The following is an 8,531-nucleotide window of genomic DNA, read 5'->3' on the forward strand; positions in this document are numbered from 1 at the left end:
TTTTTTTTTTTGGCAGTTTTTGGCTGGGGCTGGGTTTGAACCTGCCACCTCCAGCATATGGGGCCAGCACCCTACTCCTTTGAGCCACAGGTGCCACTCCAGTACATTGATAATTTTTAAATGAAATTTTGTAAATTACTAACCTGAGTATTGCATGGCTTTAAGCACTGAAGACCAAGGCTGATCTTCAAGTACTGGACATTTAATTTCTAAGTCTCGTTAATCACATTGACTTATAATATTAGTTAATACCTCAAGACCCAACACACACTAAGAGTGAAGAATGTGATTAATAGCAAATGTAAATTATGGTCTTTTTTTTTGAGACAGACTCTCACTCTGTTGCCCTAGGTAGAGTCATGTGACATTATCATAGCTCACAGCAACCTCAGTGTCTTGGGCTCAAGAGATCCTCTTGCCTCAGCCTCCCAAGTAGCTGGAACTACAGGCATGCACCACAACACCTAGCTAGTTTTTCTTTTTTTAGTAGAGATGGGAGTCTTACTCTTGCTCAGGCTGATCTTGAACTCCTGTGCTCAGGTGATCCACCTGCTTCAACCTCCCAAAGTGCTAGGATTACAGGCATGAGCCACCTCCCCTAGCTTAAATTTATGGTCTTGACATTTAATTGAAACTGAAATTTAAATGTTGCTACCAACTTCTTGGATAATTGCTTTTCACCTGGCCACTAAGCTGAGCGTGTAAATGAATGAATGAGTCAGTGGACTTTGATTTTAATGAAACCTGTGTACAGCCCTTGCAGCAGGATGGGTCAGGGAGGAGCCTGGACCATAATTACACATATTGGAAGGAGGAAAGAGCTGGGATGTGCTGGTGATATGGACACGGCGGGGAGCAGTCAGAGAGAGAGCCTTAAGTAAGTAGCCCAGGGTGAAATGCATTTCCAGAAAGGCCCTGAGGACACACTTCCAGGCTCACACCTCAGCATTTACCCAGTTTGCAGGCACCCCAGTATCTTTGGAGCAGCCTTAGAATTTCCATCTTATGAGTCCTGCTGCCTAAGTTACTTGTCTGTGCCTCACCTACAAAGGGGCTGAGAAGTCAGTTCCAGTTGCTGCCTCAATTGACCTAAGGCAGCAGCTAAACTCGACTTCTCAGCTCCTTTGTAGGTGAGGCACAGACATGTAACTTAGGCTCTGATGAGATGCACTGAAAGAGACTTAGGAGGGAGCTGAGAAAGGAGGAGCTGGGTGTGGTGGCTCACACCTGCCGTCCTAGCACTCTGGGAGGCCCCGTCCCAGTAGACAAAAATTGGCTGGGAGTGGTGACAAGCACCTATGGTCCCAGCTCTTTGGGAGGCTGAGCTAGGAGGATGGCTTGAGCTCAGGAGTTAGAGGTTGCAGTGAGCCATGGTGACGCCACTGCCCTCTAGCCCGGGTGGCAGAGGAAGACCGGTCTCTAAATGAGTAAGTAAGGCCTGAAAGACACTGAAGACGAGATAAGCCAAAGGAAAGGCTGAAGGTGAACTATGCTGTGCCGGGATTCAGGCCTGAAAGATAAAACCATGTGAAGAAAAAGAAGGAAGTCATCTCTATAGAACTCAGGGTTACTCTTCGTGGGGAGAAGGGGTGTTTTGGTGATAGGCCCACGGAGGGCTCTGGGTAACGGGGTCAGCAAGCTTCTGTTTCCTCTCACAGTTGGTTTTAAGGGATTGGTTTTTTCATTTTTTTGTTTTTTTTTTGTTTTTTTGTTTTGCAGTTTTTGGACAGGGCTAGGTTTGAACCTGGCCACCTCCAGTATATGGGGCCAGCGCCCTACTCCTCTGAGCCACAGGTACCACCCAGGGATTGTCTTATATTAATCCAGTAAGCTGTACACAGGTATTTCTTTTATGCTGTTTTCTGTATTTGTGCTACACTTAGCAATAAAAAAATCATCCTAGCTCATGCCTATAATTCCTGCACTGGGAGATTGAGGGTAGGATCAATTGAGGCCAGGAGTTTGAGACCAGCCTGGGCAACATAGGCAGACTCTATCTCTACCAAAAAATAAAGCCAAGGGCAGCACCTGTGGCTCAGTGTGTAGGGTGCTGGCCCCATAAACCGAGAGTGGCGAGTTCAAGCCTGGCCCCGGCCACACTGCAACAAAAAAATAGTCAAGCATGTGGCAGGTGCCTGTAGTCCTGGCTACTTGGGAGGCGGAGGCAAGAGAATCACCTGAACCCAGGATTGGAGGTTGCTGTGAGCTGTGACATCACAGCACTCTACTGAGGGCGATAAAGAGAGACTCTGTCTCTCCAAAAAAAAAAAGCCAAGTGTGGTGGCAAAGTGCCTGTAGTCCTAACTACTTGGGAGGTGGGAGGACCATTTGGGCACAGGAGGGAGAGGGTGTGGTGATCTGTGATCCACCACTGCACTCTAGCTAGGAAAAAGTAAGACTTTTAGAGTAAACCATCTCTTATACACACACACACACAAAAATTAAGTGACAGAAATCCAGAAAACATTTACTTATATTTTCACTTATTCATTTAGTCTTTTAATAACTTAACAGATTTTTTTTTTAAGACGGAATCTCACTCAGTTGTCCCGGCATAGTCGGGACATGGCATAGTCATAGCTCACAGCTATGACATAGTGACATGGCATAGTCATAGCTCGCAGCAACCTCAGTCTCTTGGGCTCAAGAGATCCTCTTGTCTCCCAAGCAGCTGGGACTATAGCACTCACCACAAAGCCAAAGCCCACTAGTTTTTCTAGTTTTGGTGGAGATGGGGTGTCACTCTTTTTTTCTTTTTCTTGCAGTTTTTGGTCGGGGCTGGGTTTGAACCTGCCACCTGCAGCATATGAGGCCGGCACCCTAGTCCTTTGAGCCACAGGTGCTGCCCTGGGGACTCACTCTTGCTCAGGCTAGTCTCAAACTCCTTCACTCGGGTGATCTACCCACCGTGGCCTCCCAGAGTGCTAGGATTACAGGCATGAGCCACCAGTCCCGGTTAACTTAACAGACATATTGAATGTGTGCTGGTAAAACTTAATTTTGGGAGGGCAGTGTCAGGAACCTTGTGACCTTTCCCTGTGGAAACAGGGACTGGGGCAGAGGGAGATCAATGCTTTTGGGGGGGGGGGTTGAGAGTCCAGGGAAGAGGCAATGGTGGGATGGAATAGGGGAAAGCAGTAGAGTGAGAGAGAACGAGGTGGATTTTAAACTTATTTTGGATGTAGAACTGACAGATTGGGGACTCATTTGATGTTGTCTAGAACTTTGGATGATGAAGCCATTTGCTGAGATGCTGGGTCTGAACCCAAACGAGCTGGCACTCGAGGCACACACACACTTGCTCTGCGACTGTCGAAAGAAGGACTTATAGGGCAGTGCCTGTGGCTCAAAGGAGTAGGGCACTGGCCCCATATGTCGGAGATGGCGGGTTCAAACCCAGCCCCTGGCAAAAAACTGCAAAAAAAAAATAAAAAGCACTTACATTGTCTTCAAGGTTCCTAGAACATCATCTCTTTTTCCAGAGATGGAGTCGCCCTGTGTTCCTCAGGCTAGAGCGCCATACACAGGCATGATCACAGCACGATGCAGCCTCAAACTCCTGGCCCACCCATCCTCTGCCTCCCTAGTAGCCGGAACACAAGTGTGCCCCCACACCCCACTCCCTAGAGCACCATTTTATATCTCATAGAGTTAAACAAGTGTCTTGCCCACAGAGGCGCTCAGGACTATCATTTGAATATAATGCATACGGGAGACACTGGCTGAGAATCGAGCTGAATAGAAAACCGTGCAGACCCAGAGCCTTCCCCAGGACCACTGCAGCTCATCGACAAGAAGGAAGTGTAGCCATCTGTTAATTACGTTAAACCCCTCCGATATGATCCTCATAACGTTATGATATGCTTTTGCTCCTGAATCGGAACTGAAGGAAGCCGGCGGCAGACAGCGTAACCAAGAGCTCACTGCTCCAACACTGACCTGCTTCAGGGACTGTCCTCGCTCACTCTTTCTTGCCAACAGCATTTCAAGAGCGTTTATGTATAGCAAGAAAATCAAAATACATGGTAACATCAGCCCTAATTGAGGTGTGTAGCAATTTCTGGGGGACTTGAGGAAGGAGAGATTAATTATGCCTGGGGGAAGTTTCATAGAAGTGATATTCTAGCTAGATTTGGGAGGAGACCGTGAGGAGGCCGAGGTGAGACAAAAGGGCTACAGGCAAAGGGGGCAGCTCCAGGAGGCCAGGCCTGTGGATGACACTGAACAACCCGTGTTTAGAGAATGCATTTTCCCCACAAAGCACTTTCCACAGGGAAGTGCCTGGGCTGTAAGCACAAAGACGGAAGTGGTGCGAGGTGTCAAATACACAAGTCTGGCTGTTCCTGAAAGTTCAAACACATGAATGACAGTTCCAAAACTGGTTTGTCCTCTTTCTTCTGTTAGTCCTCAGCCTGTCCCACACCTCTGGTGTTTGCAGACTTCTCCTTGAAGGACTATGAATTGCCTGCAGCCCTGCCATAAACTGTCCAAATGAGTTTGCCCTCACCCTGTCTCATCATCTTGGATAGACAGAGCGCTGGTGATTTGAAACTGTAGACCGTGGTCAGGTCCATAGGGCACACCCAAGGACATGGGAGCGTGTTGGAGAGGCCCTGAAGGGGGTGCCAGGGGCACAGGGGTGACCTTCCCAGCAGGAAGTCCTGGGGTAAGGAAGAGGATGACCCCCTGGAGAGAGGAGAGGCAGCAGCTCTGGAGTGCTGGGGACAGAGAGGGGGCTTGGTGTGGGTGGAGAAGGTTGGGTGATTTGGTCATGAGTTTCTCCTTCTGTGGCTGGGAAATGACATGAGGCTCAGGTAGGAAGTGTGGGTTTGAGTTGGATTTAATGTGTATGAGGATGTGGCCGTATCCCTCAGGCTGTCTGCTGTTGGGTTTCTTCCCCTATAATTTAAGACTAAAAGTACTTGCCTCCCATATCATAATTTTATGAGGATGAAACCAAATGGGTTTAATAGAATAACACAGTTACATTTCTCCAAGATAGCATAGGAGTGAACACAGGGAGCATTCAACAAATTGGCTTTTTTTTTTTTGCTTTTGAGGCAGAGTCTCACTCTGTCATCTGGGTAGAGTGCAGTGGAATCATCGTAGCTCACTGCAGCCTCAAACTCCTGGACTCAAGGGATTTTCCTGCTTCGGCCTCTCAAGCAGTTGGGACCATAGGGAAATGCCACTTTGCCTGGCTATATTTTCCCCATTTTTAGTAGAGACAGCGTCTCACTCTTGCTCAAGCTAGTTTCTACTCAAGTGATCCTCTGGCCTTGACCTCCCACTGTACCTGGCCTAGCAAGTTGGTACAGTGGTCCTGGGGGAGGGTCTGGGCCCTGCACGACTTCCTGTTCAGCAGGATCTGCAGCCCATGCCCTGTGTGTATATCCCACTCAAATGATGGCACTCCCTGAGTGCTGCACTCCACAAGGTCAAGGATGATGCTCTGTGCAGCTGGGAGACAGTGCAAGTCACTCCTCCGACCGGAGCATAGCAGGTTAGTGTGCCAGGAGCACCATCTCCTTATGTCACCCTGGCTCTGGCCTACTTTCCATCATTCACACTCATGGAAGGATGTTGTGTCATCGATAGTCCAAATCAAAAATTATTTTTGTATATTTTCTATTTAGCTTTGGAGGGCTTTGTATGAAGGAAGGTGGCAGATTCATTTTCTTTTTATTAAATTGACACAGTTTATTGTGCTGGGCTCTGAGGACTCAAAGGCAGGTAAAACACAAACAAACGCATTGAAACGGTGGGGCCAGCGTGGGGGTTCACGCCTACAATCCTAGTACTCTGGGAGGTCAAAGGGGGAGGACTGCTTGCACTCAGGAATTTGAGACCAGCCTGAGCAAGAAAAGAGACTCCTCACTCTTCAAAAAACAGAAAAATTAGCCAGGTGTAGTGGTGTGAACCTGTAGTTCCAGCTACCCAGAAGGCGGAGGCAGGAGGCTCGCTTAAACCCATGAGTTTGAGGTTGCAGTAAGCTATTATGATGCCACTAAACTCTACCTGGGACCTCAGAGCAAGATTCTATCCCCCCTCCAAAAACAAAACAAAGAAACAAACAACAACAACAAAACAGGCAACGGGAAGGTGATGTGTTTCATGAGAGAGGTATAAACAGACCTGGTTCAGGTTTGGAGGGAAGGAGACCCTCAGGGAGCAGCTAGTATATCACTGCCGCTAGATTTGCTGCAGTAACAAGGTATCCTTAACTCTGTGGCTTAACATCCCAAAGGCCGATTCCATTCCTGTGGTGCACATCAGCAGGGATATTTGCTCACTGTGGCCACTAGAGTCACAGGTGACAGAGGTTTAATCTCAGAAGAGAACATGGGAACCGCACTGCCTCCTTATGCTCCTGTGTGTGAGTCCTGTGTATCCCCTCTCTGGGCAGCTTCCTGGCTACTGCTGGCCACTGGAGCCATGTCTAACTCCAAAGAAAGTGAGCACAAACCCAGACTGTACTCAGAAATCACAGCTAGACTCACTCAGCCAACAACACTAATAACTCACTGCAGTGACTTTGCCCCCCATTTGCAGAGCTGAGCGTGAAGGAGGAGGGCTTCCCTGTGGAGGAGCAACTTTAGGGAAGGTGCAAAGGTTAGACATTTTGGTTGCAGAGAAGGGGGTCTAAATAGAGATGCTGGAAGGGGCATCTGCAAGGCCCACGGCTAGAGCCAGGAAGCCGGCTGAAGAGGTTGGAGTTGGTTCATGAGACACTGAAGGAGCCGTGATTTTGTAAGAGTAACCTGATGATTGTGTGTGTGAGAGATCAGAGGGTGGCAAACTGGGGGCAGGAGGTCCCTTCGTTTTTTACATAAAACCAGGCAAAGGGCAATAAGGGCTTGACTAGGAATCTTCTAAATGGGGAGGACAGAAGGGCTATTCCATGGCTGCTTGAGAGAAAGCCTGACTAACTGGATATAAGATGTAAGGACGGGGAAAGTCAAAGGTGACCTCAGAATTTTAGACGAGGAGAATGATACCGTGATACTTAGAGAAAACAGAAGATGGGCAAGTCAAGAAGGGAAGTTTGGGCTTGTTGATTTCATAGCAAGGGTTTTTATTTAATTAATTCATTAATTTATTTTTCAAGACAGTGTCTCACTTTCTTGGCCCTGGTAGAGTGCAGTGGCGTCACAGCTCACAGCAACATCAGACTCTTGGGCTCAAGCGATTCTCTTGCCTCAGCCCCCCAAGTAGCTGGGACCACAGGCACCTGCCATAACGCTTGGCTATTTTTTATAGATAGGGTCTCGTCACAGCTCACAGCAACATCAGACTCTTGGGCTCAAGCGATTCTCTTGCCTCAGCCTCCCAAGTAGCTGGGACCACAGGCACCTGCCATAACGCTTGGCTATTTTTTATAGATAGGGTCTTGCTCTTACTCAGGCTGGTCTGGAAGTCCTGACCTCAGGCAATCCACCAGCCTCCGGCTCCCAGAGTGCTGGGGTTACAGGTGTGAGCCTCCACACCTGGCCTTGAGGGAATTTTATTTTGCTCACTCTTTTTTTTTTAAATTAGTGTTTTGTTTTATTTATTTAATTGTTGTTGTCATTGTTGTTCAGCAGGCCTGAGCTGGGTTCAGCCTCAGCGTATGTGGCCGGGGCCCAACCCCCGAGCTAAGGGCGCCGAGTTTTTGGCTCACTCTAGTTTCCCAGTGCTCAGAACAGAGCTCAGCGCGTAGTTAATATGCACCATGGAATCCCAGTAGATCCTAAATGGAGAAGTTCCCAGACAATATCCACTGCAGAACTGCACTCCTTGGTGAGTCTGTCCCAGAGCTTAGGTCTACCTGTCTGGTGTCTACTATGAGATGTGTTGCAAAGAGTTTACAGGAAAAAAAACGAGGGGAGGGAACTGAAAACTTTAGGGACCAAATATGACATTGCGGGGGTCCGAAGGTAGGACCAGAGTCCGGGGACGGTGGCCTTCTGAAGAAAAGATCAGTGAGTGTCAGATGCCGCCAATGGGTGCAGGATGTTGCGAACCGCTAAGATGGCATTTTGTTGAGCCACCCGGACCTCTGGTGACCTCCCCAGGAAGTGCTGGGCACAGGCCACAGCAAGGGCCTAACAGTGACAGAGCCCAGCTAGTGGCCACCAGGAAAACTAAGGGCCCGTGTCCTGATGCGGAGACTGGTCAGGGGCCGTTTGTGTTTTGCTTGGTTTGGGAGGGGTCATAACTGACCAAAGTGGAAAATCCAGTGGGCAGAGACAGAAAATGCACGAGGAAGGGACAGAAAGGGACGGCTTCTGGCATCGCAGAGCCGGAAGGAAGGTCAGCCCTCCGCGCCCAGGGCCACTGCAGGAGCTGAGGAGCGCGGAGGGATCCGGGGACCACCAATGGAGCGCGCTACGCCCTCTCATTCACTTCTGGCCCGGGCCTCCGCGGCGCTCGCCGGGGGAGGAGCCTCTGCCGGGGCGGCGGGGGCGGGACCGGGGCCTGGGAAAGGTGCGCGGGCGAGCGTGGCCGGCCGGCGGGGCGGGGCGATTCGGGCAGCCACTCCCTGAAACTAC

This window comes from Otolemur garnettii, unplaced genomic scaffold (genome assembly GCF_000181295.1).
Source record: "Otolemur garnettii isolate 467f Iridium unplaced genomic scaffold, OtoGar3 scaffold00097, whole genome shotgun sequence".
NCBI lineage: Eukaryota > Metazoa > Chordata > Mammalia > Primates > Galagidae > Otolemur > Otolemur garnettii.